The sequence below is a fragment of the Cibotium barometz genome, chromosome 6, assembly GCF_041138505.1.
Source record: "Cibotium barometz isolate CiBa-2024 chromosome 6, ASM4113850v1, whole genome shotgun sequence".
In the NCBI taxonomy this organism is placed as follows: domain Eukaryota; kingdom Viridiplantae; phylum Streptophyta; class Polypodiopsida; order Cyatheales; family Cibotiaceae; genus Cibotium; species Cibotium barometz.
The window spans coordinates 40,258,904-40,269,009 of NC_141051.1; positions in this window are offsets into that span (position 1 = coordinate 40,258,904).

Here is a 10,106-nt window from a genome sequence, read left to right on the forward strand (position 1 = left end):
AATTTCTGTTTCAGGGGAACTCATCTGAATTAGAAGAGATATTTTTCTATCCAAAAATATTCAAAATCTGAATATTCTCTCTCTAGAATATTTCTCTCTCTCTAGGCTAAAACAGATAGAAACAAGGTCTTTATATTTCTGAAGAGGGATTGATTACAGGGAAAGATACTAGACATCAAAAAGGGGGTGGGGGAGGAATCTTACATTAGAGACGCTCAAACTCTCTCTCTCGCTCTCTTAGTGAGACCTTAAAATAATTACACTTGTGCTTAAAATAGTTATTTTTATGCTTAAAATATACCTTAAAATAATTTAAGGTCTCGCTCAATCTTTTTTAAGGTCTATTTTAAGCATAAAAATAACTATTTTAAGCACAAGTGTAATTAATTTAAGGTCTCGCTCAAACTCTCTTACCAGCAATTCCTTTAATACTACTATGTTTATAAGCATCTTAAGTAAATCTCTTCAAACTTTCATGCACCTCAAAGAAAAGGAACCTAGATCAGATGCCCTTATGGAAGCATGGACAACAACATCTGAAGTGTAGGAGCTCTACAACAAGCTCACAACAGAGAAAGCGATAGACCTTGCTAGCAAGAACATGCTTGAGGTGAAAGCAGCAAATAGCCATTGGGATATGGAGAGCTTTTGGCATCATTGAAGAGGCAAAGGACTCCTCTTCGAGCTAAAGGTGTCACCTTCATTGCAAATTTAGGGTAGGCAGAGAAGGCGAAGATGATAGTTAAGGCCCAAAATGCTTTCATATAGTGTTGCATGTGTTCAACATAGTCGCAGGTGTTTGTCATAATATGCTATAGTATTGCTATTTTTATTTGAAATATAACGAAAGTTGCATCTCTCTATAGTGTCTTTATGAAGAAGTAGCAATGATAGTCGTGTGTTCAACATCTTGGCCAGAGTTTGCCATGTAATGCTGTGATCCATAAATAAGTGTTGGAATACAATGCAAGTTTTAGACTATAACATGGTGTTGTCTAAATGAGGTGCAAATGATAGTGGCCCATGGAAGTAAATAACATTGTGTACACACATGTTTTCATGTATTGTTGTGTGTGTTCACGTACTCGTAGGTGTTTGTATGTAATGCTGTGGTCTTGTAAAATTTGATTTGGAATGTAATGGAAGTATTAGATCATAATACGGTGTCTTTGTAAATGAGTTGTAACAATGATAGTGGCCCATGGTGTGCAGTCCTCAACATCTCGTAGGTGTCATAGTAGAGGGAGACGGGTAGATAAGAAGTGTAGAGAGAGAAGCCGCTCACCTGAATTGAAAAAAGCACCCGCCAAAAAAATTCACCCTGAGGGCAGTGGAACAAATTGAAATCAAATTAATCAAATTTTCACTTCAAATAATAATTTGCAAGAAAATAAAGGATAGAGACATAAACACCATATTGGGTCTAATTTGCCTCCCCATGTGTGAGACCCGGTCTCACACATGAGTATTTCAATGATTTATTAAGATATGAAGTGATTTTATACAATCAATCTCCTTGATAGAGAGGAGACATTATCTCATTAGAGGAAAAAATAGAATATAGAAAGAAAGGAGAGCTTCATCCAAGGCACCTACAATTCTTACAAATCACGTTTAATAGAATTCTCTCTCTCTCTCTCTCTCTCTCTCTCTCTCTATCATAAAATAATTAAACCATACAAGAAAAATAGTAAAAGAAATTGATACTCTCTATAGATGTTTGCCTATCTTGGCTCCTTGTATGTAGGTACATGCTTGTAACTTGATAGTGGTTGTAACTCTCTGGTCTTTTGCCAGAATATAGTCGAGTTCATATATAAAATTATGAGAATAGTGTCGATCTACAACCCAATGTGGGCCATTTTGCTAATCTCGGTCGTATGTAAAAATAGACTACTTTGGAGAGGTCTATTTTAAGAAAAGTTTACTTTTTTCCTTAAGAATAGGAAAGTTGCATGCAATCAATGCATACCTCATATTTCACTAGGCTAAAGTATTACAATGAATCAAATAAATTGACTACTCTAAATTGGTCCAATTGAATTAAACTAAAGAGGTATTCTAAGCAAATAGTCCAAATAATTGATGGCCACCTGCATTGCCAAAATGGGTGCAGCCATTATGCAAAAATTAGAGGAGAGTCATCCAACACCGTGCTAGCCCTGCCACACTGATATTCTTATAAAAAACCATCACACAAATTATATGTACATAGTATTTCACCATTCAAATAATCCTTTAAACAATATTCTCATAACATGCCTTGGGGGTTAAGCAACGATTGTCAAACAAAAATCCTGTTGTCTCAAGCGGGGCGAATCAACATGAAGAAAAAGTGTGTTGCCTCAAGCAATGATTTGCATGAAGTAAAGATGTGCTGCCTCAAGGCGAGGATCTCTGCACAAAGTAAAGGTGTGCTGCCTCAAGCGGCAAACTACATAAATTATTAACGTGAGTAATCGTGTTGCCTCAAGTGGCGAATCGACACAAAATAAAAGTGTGTTGCCTCAAGTGGCGATCTACATAAACTGTTTAGGTGTTGCCTCAAGCAGCAAATCTACACACGATTACGAGAGTTATGTGTTACCTCAAGCAAAAAATCTACACACCATGTACTGCCTCATGCAACAAATTGGTATATAACTAATGCTGTTAGTGTGGGAAATTTCATCAATTATGCTTTACTAATAAGCTAAATGAGCATGATAGAATGAATATAAATCAACTAAATAATACGACAGATATTGATAATTGCAATGGAGTTTTATCTTTGGCTTAATGTGATTGTTAAAGAATGTAAGAAATAAAACAAATCCACTTATTTTGCTGAATAGGTTGTCTCTAGATAATGTAGTATTTGCATACCCTTTGAAGTAGTGTCGTAGAATTAGAAAATATCACTAGATTAATATCAACAAGTTGTACAGCTCCAGGTTGATGCCATTCGCCACATCGGATTTGTGTATTTGATTTTACATGCAATTGATCACTCTTTACATGATTATTAAGTCATTAAACTAGTTTACCTAAGACTTTGTCGAGGGTTTTAGGACTCCATATTTTTTTTGGTCTTGGTTAGGTCATAATAGTCGAACTATCACGAATTAGAAAAAACTCAAAACTACAAAGTCAAAGACTATAGAAAATACTACCAAAAGTATTTGGGTGATGGACTTCTATAAATGAGTGAAAGAGGCTTTTAAATTGACCCTCCAAAATAGTCAAAATGTTGATTCTTGTAGAAAATTGTCAAAAACAACAAGTGCTCATTTTGACTCTTAGATATCTTTAAAACTGAGTAGAATTTGGCCAGGTTTATCTCACAAAGTTTTTTAGAACTTTTTAAGAGCTAAAATTTTCTTTTTAAAGAAAATATAAAATTTTAATGAATAGAAAGTTACTAAGCTTTGAAACAGGGATGTCTGGAAGGTTTTAGAATTAGAAACTTAGAAGTGCAACTTTACTACGTAGTGCAACAAATAGTTATAATAGGAGATTGTGATTGTGCATGTGTAATAGAGAACATAAGTAGATGAAAAGAAATAATATCAATCAAATATTCACATGAAAAAGAAGACCAGAACAAAATTGCAATACAAAAAATAGCTTATCTGGGAGTTCTAGTATTTCACTATGCTGCTTCTTTAGTCACCTTTGATATACATCTTGTAAAAGCGATGCATCCTTTTTTTAATACAAGAGACTTGTAAAATCTTGATTAAAAGCTCAAGAGAAATTGAAAAATTAGTGTGCTAATCAAGATTGAATTACAAAGATGATTTTTACAGGTAATTTTTGCATGAACTTCAAGAAGCTATTTCTCTGTCATACAGCATCAGAATTCAAGAAGAGTCGTTCAGAAGAGTCGTTCTTAAGATTTTCGGGTATGGGGAATCTAAATCTAGCATTAGACCTCTCTAATTATGATTAAAAACTAATTTTTTAAGTAAAAATAGAAATCGCACATAAGAAAAATTGTTGGCAATCAACATCTCGTTTCTCCCTTTGCGGGTGTTGGAATCGAGCAAGATGAAAGTCGTTTTGGAGGTTTTTAAGGGCGAGGAATCTGATTTTTACATAAGGTTTCTCTAATTATGCTTCTAATTTTTTTTAGCAACACATAAAAATAAAATTATTAAAAGAAAACCTAATTAAGAAAAGTAAATGAAAACCTTGCACCTATTCTCAAACCTTTTAATTGGAGCATAGCCAACACTCTGATACCATTGTTGCACAGTGGAAAAAATTGAAATCAAGATAATTAAACTTTTACTTCAAATAATAATTTGCAAGAAAATAAAGGATAGAGACAAACACCATATCAGGTCCAATTTGCCTTCCCATGTGTGAGACTCAATCTCACACACGAGAATTTCAATGATTTATTAAGATATGAAGTAATTTCAATAAATCTCTTTGATAGAATGAAGACATCATCTCATCGAAGGATAAAAGAGAATATAGAAAGAAAGGAGAGCTTCATCCAAGAAACCTGCAATTCTTACAAATCACGTTTAATAGAGCTCTCTCTCTCTCTCTCTCTCTCTCTCTCTCTCTCTTAATAATTAAACCATACAAGGAAATTAGTAAAAGAAATTGATACTCTTTGTAAATGTTTGCCTATCTCAGCTTAACCTGGCTCCTTGTATGTAGGTACATGCTTCAACCTGAAACGACTGTAACTCTTTGGTATTTTGCCAGAATATAGTTGAGTTCATATTTGAAATTACAAGAATAGTGTCCATCTACAATCCCTCATAGGCCGTTTTGCTAAATTCGGTCGTGTATAAAAATAGACTGCTTTGGAGAGGTCTATTTGAAGAAAAGTTTACTTTTTTCCTTAAGAATAAGAAAGTTGTATACTTCATGCATGAATTCAATTATTGACCTCATATTTCACTAGGCTAAAGTATTACAATGAATTAAATAAATTGACTACTCTAAAATTGTCCAATTGAATTAAACTAAAGTGGTAGTCTAACCAAATAGTCCAAATAATTGTTGGCCGCCTACATTGCCAAAATGCATGTGGCCATCACGTAAAAATTGGATAAGAGTCGTCCAATGCCGACACTAGCCCTGCTATTGATCTCCTTATCAAAAACCATCACACAGATTAAATACACATAGCATTTCACCACCATTCAAATAATCATAATATTCTCATAACACTTCAAGATTATCAAGTACATCAAAGGATTGAAGCCCAACATTATGGCTGATGTGAAGGCTCAAAAGCCAATCAATCTCAAGCAGGCAATGGTGTTGGCCGGTACCTATGAAGAAAATTATGGTAGCCAAAGTTTTCATAAGAGAAATTATAAGGCTAATGTATCCTCTTCGCCACCATGGAAGGCATCTAAAGAAGCTTCTCCAACCACTACCATCATCTCGATGTATCCTATGGTGTATGGTAGAGGTGCAAAGACCAATTTCAGATTTGGTGGGGCTTCTTCAAAGGGACCCATTGGTGATGGGAAAGCTTCTAATGGGGTGAACAAAAGAAAATTTGTTAAAGAGGATTGCATCAATTATTTGAGAAGTAAGGGCTTGTGTGGGGAAAAATGGAGCAAAGAGCACCCAAAGTCATTTAAAGCAAGAAATATGACACTCAACATGGTGCTCTCTGAAGTTGTATATGAGGATGAGCATGAGAATGAAGTGGAGACATTTGATGAAGGAATTGACTCTTTAGGTGATAATGACGGTCATGATCCTAATGGCGAGTTTCTTTTTGATTCGGGGGGATCAAATGAAGATAACTATTATGATTATAGATACTGTACACACTATGTGTGTTACGAAAGCAACAAGGGATGATGCAAAGTTGTGCACTCTTTCTTATGATTCTTATGTGAGATAAGAGGGTTCCAAGACTTTGAGGATCAAGGTGGAAGAGTTGCTCATATGCTTGTGGATAACGGTAGCACACATAGCTTTGTGAACAAGAGATCATTGGGCAATCTAAAATTGCATCCCAAGAGTTTATTGGGCAATCTAAAATTGCATCCCAAAGCCTTGCTAAAGTTGCATATGGTGCAAGTGGCTAATGGATCAATGATGGCTTCTAAAATGACATGCAAGTATGTAAAAAACATGCAAGAATGTAAAAGTCATACTTTCTATGGAGTACACATGCCATGTGGATTTGCTTGCATTGGACATGGGTCCGATTGACATTGTGCTTGGATGTGATTGGCTATCTACGCTTGGGACTTTCCCAATGGATTTATAGCATGGATTCATGAGCTTTGTTCTTTCTAACAATGTGTCTTTTAATATTTCTTAACCCTATGTTGCCACAAGCTTTCAAGCTGAAACAAACATGATAGCATTTTAGGAGGCATCCTCCAATTGTATATATTCAAAAAACTTATTTGATGAGACATCTTCTAGTTTTATATTTTCAAATAAATCAATCACTTCATCACTAGTGGCTATGCCCATGTTTGACATATCCTGCAACTATGTCTCAAATGGTAAGCTAGTCAAACATGGTCTTTACTTTTACACGCAAGCCCATGTTTAGCAAATCCTATAATTAGTGTGGTCTATGAGACTATGTATCAAATGGTAATCATGTCAAACATGATCTTTACTTTTACAAGCAAGCTACATTTAGCATACATGGGAATCAAGAGATTGTATTCCAACACGGTTCTTATTTTTCAAAGGTTTCCTTGATCAATGCCACTAAGGTTAAGAAGAAGCTCAAAAAAATGGGGTGTGTGTATGTACTATAGCTTTGATCAATGACATTAAGCTAACATGATCTTTGCTTTTACAAGCAAGCTACAATTAGCATACATGGGGTCAAGAGGTTGTATTGCACGGTTCATAAAAATCAATGCATGCCATCTAATGGTCCTTAATCATGCCAAAAGAGCATTAAAATTGGTGGCCAACTCATCAATCTCCGGGAGTATATAAACATGGTGTTGTTCAAGCAAAACTCCAAAGTAAGCAAGTGAAACACATGCGTGTAGCACTCATTTAAAAAACCCTAGACACAAGTGATCTAGGCAGAACCTGATGAGTCCAAATAAAACTTGGAAACCATCCAATAAAATCCACCAAAACAACTAGATATCAACTAACCCATGATAAAATTTGTCTTAGGCTCAGGAAATTAAGCATAGACCACAATTACACAAGTGTAAAATAAATTATAATGGTCAAGTGTCAAAGGCGAGACACTCTTGGAACGTAGATTTTAGCCATCCTTGAAGAAAGTAAGGAACATGTCCAATAAGAATGGCTAAACAATGGTAAAAAATCATGAAAACATCGTTTAGAATTAATCCAAATAGAAATAACTACTAATACAAGGTACAATCGCATTAATAATATGCGAATAACCCGCATCTATCTAATGCCAGCACATGAAAACATACTTCAATACTAAATAACCCTCGAAAATATTAAATTCTCGAGAAAAAAGAATAATCATGTTTTTTTTCATTTTTTCCTAATTTTTTAGGGCCTCAAAATACGCTAACTTTGAATTCCATCAAACCTATCTTATGGCATTCCAACCTATATTTTTCCAAAAAACATTTAGTAAATAGATTTGCCAAAATACCATTGATATTTTAAAAAATATCAATTTCTAGGATTTCTAAAAATAATTTCTAGAATATTCCTAATTTCTCCTGAGAATCCCATCGTTTACGAAATTTCCAATTCCACCCAACAATTCTAAAATCCAATGAAAATTTATAATTTTAATGGATTTTCTAATCTTCTAGGCAAAAAAATAGAATTTTAAAGGAATTTAAATGGACATGGGCGCTTGAATGGACACACCACATGCCAATCACCAATCCCACATTTTCCAGAAATTTAACATAACCTTTGTCTGTTTTTTTCACTAATTTCTAGGAATTTTTTGAAATTTTTAATTTACCCCAAATGCATTAGAACACGAACGGTCCAAAAATTTTGAAATCCCAATGGTTTCCCCAGAATACAGAAAGCGAAGAGCTTTGGGAAAATGAAAAGACAAAAAAAAATCGCAATGTGAAAGGTCAAAAGTTTCCGGAATCCAAAAGGTCAAAACTTCCCCGGAATTCGGAAAGTCAATAGGTTTCCCAGGAGATGGAAAGCCAAAAGGCTCTAAGAGAAAAAAAATTTAGAAAATTTCAAGGAAAGTTTTTTTTCTCAAATCTCAGATTTTCTCTCTTTTTTTTTAAAATTAAAAAAAACTCATTTTTAAAATATTAAAAAGCTTTTTCCTGCCAGCCCTGCGCTTGCAATTCATGATAGAGAGGCAGGAGCCCTCTCCTCTCTCCTCTCTCCTCCCCTTCTTCTCCTTTCCATGATTCTCTCACTCTGCACCCCCTCCTTCTTTGTTAACAGAGAGGAGGATTAATCTTTAATTAAGAATATCTTAATCATAATTAAAATTTAATTATGATTAATATTTAATCAAATTGTGTCTATTAAGAGGCGTTCACACACGCGCGGGAGAGAAAAATAGAAGAAAATTTTAGATTTGAGAGGAGAAAAGAATCCCACGCACACGAGAGAGTACTCCATGCATCAATTGGCTGCCCCACTGTATTTCTGCAAGAATTTGGTAGAAAAATTGATAGCATCATCGCGAAAAACGTGCCAAAATGCATTTAAAATATATTTTAACCATAAAAATGCTCCAAATTTTTTTAAATAATTAGGAAAAATTTTCAAAAATTATAGAAATTCAGGGAATTCACTCTACCATAAATATCTATAATAAAATGTGTGGTATTTTGGTAAAAATTTCATATATGCTTATTTTAAACTATTTTTTTTTAAAAAATAGCATTGAATCACGAAATTTTCTCGTAAAGTCGATTCATCCATTGAATAGAAGAAACACGCATTCCAACTGCCATATCAACGATCCACGTGTATAATCACCAGAACGAACCAATAAAATAATATTTTTATTTAATAAATATTAAAATTTACTTTTTAAAAAAATACCAAAATTAGAATAAGAAAGAAAAAATAACAACAATTAACTAGAGATTGCTCTGATACCACTGTTAAAACCCTAAGATCTCTCTAGATAATTGTCATGCATAAACTCATCCACCCAACCACCCCCGAGCCCAAGGGATGCACACATGAATTACAATGAAGTACCTCATACCTTGACCTTGATGTCCCATACCACCAAGAGGTATGACTCTAATCCAGCAGCATGTAGCTGTCGTGTGAAATGGCATGAGAGTAGATATAATCCTCTACACAAGAGAACAAAACATAACCTAGCCTCCTCTTGAGTGTGCCCCATGCCCTTATTACCCTTATTATATAGGAGGGCCCTCAAGTGACTCTTGACTCTCTATTTCCCATGTGTGACCCTTGGAAGCCTAACCCTAACCTCAACCCTAAGGTTAGCCCTAACCCATGCTCCACTAGAGCTTGTTCCCATGCTCCCATGCTCACAAACCTAATGTGGGTTAGCTTCCTAGTATATGCATATATAATGTGCACATAACAACCTAATACCTCACATTGATGACCTCTTAGATGAGTTGAAGGATGCTCACTATTTCTCAAAGATATATTTAAGGTCGGGGTACCACCAAATAAGGATGAAAGAAGGGGATGAGTTCAAAATAGCTTTTAGGACAGAAAGAGGGTTGTTCCAATTCATGGTTATGCCATTTGGTCTTTACAATGCACTCGCTACTTTCTAAGCCTTAATGAACAAGATGTTACAGCCACTCTACAAGTTTGTATTGGTGTTATTTGACGATATCCTCATCTATAGCAAGATGGAGGATAAGCATCTTATGCATGTGAGGAAGGTACTTGAGGTGCGAGAAAGAAATCAATTGTTTGCAAAGAAAACAAAATGCACATTCATGGGTGGCAAGTGAAGTTGAGTATCTTGGTCATATTGTAAGCAAAGATGGCATAAAGGTTGATCCCAAGAAGGTGGAGTGTGTGAAGAAGTGGCCAAAACCTAAAAATACCACTCAACTTAGAGGATTTATTGGTTTATCCTCTTTGTATAAGAGGTTTGATGAGAAGTATGCTCAAGTGGTGGCACCACACTTCTGCTCCTATCTTGGTGTGTTCGGATTTCTCAAAGCTATTCACTATTTGTGCGA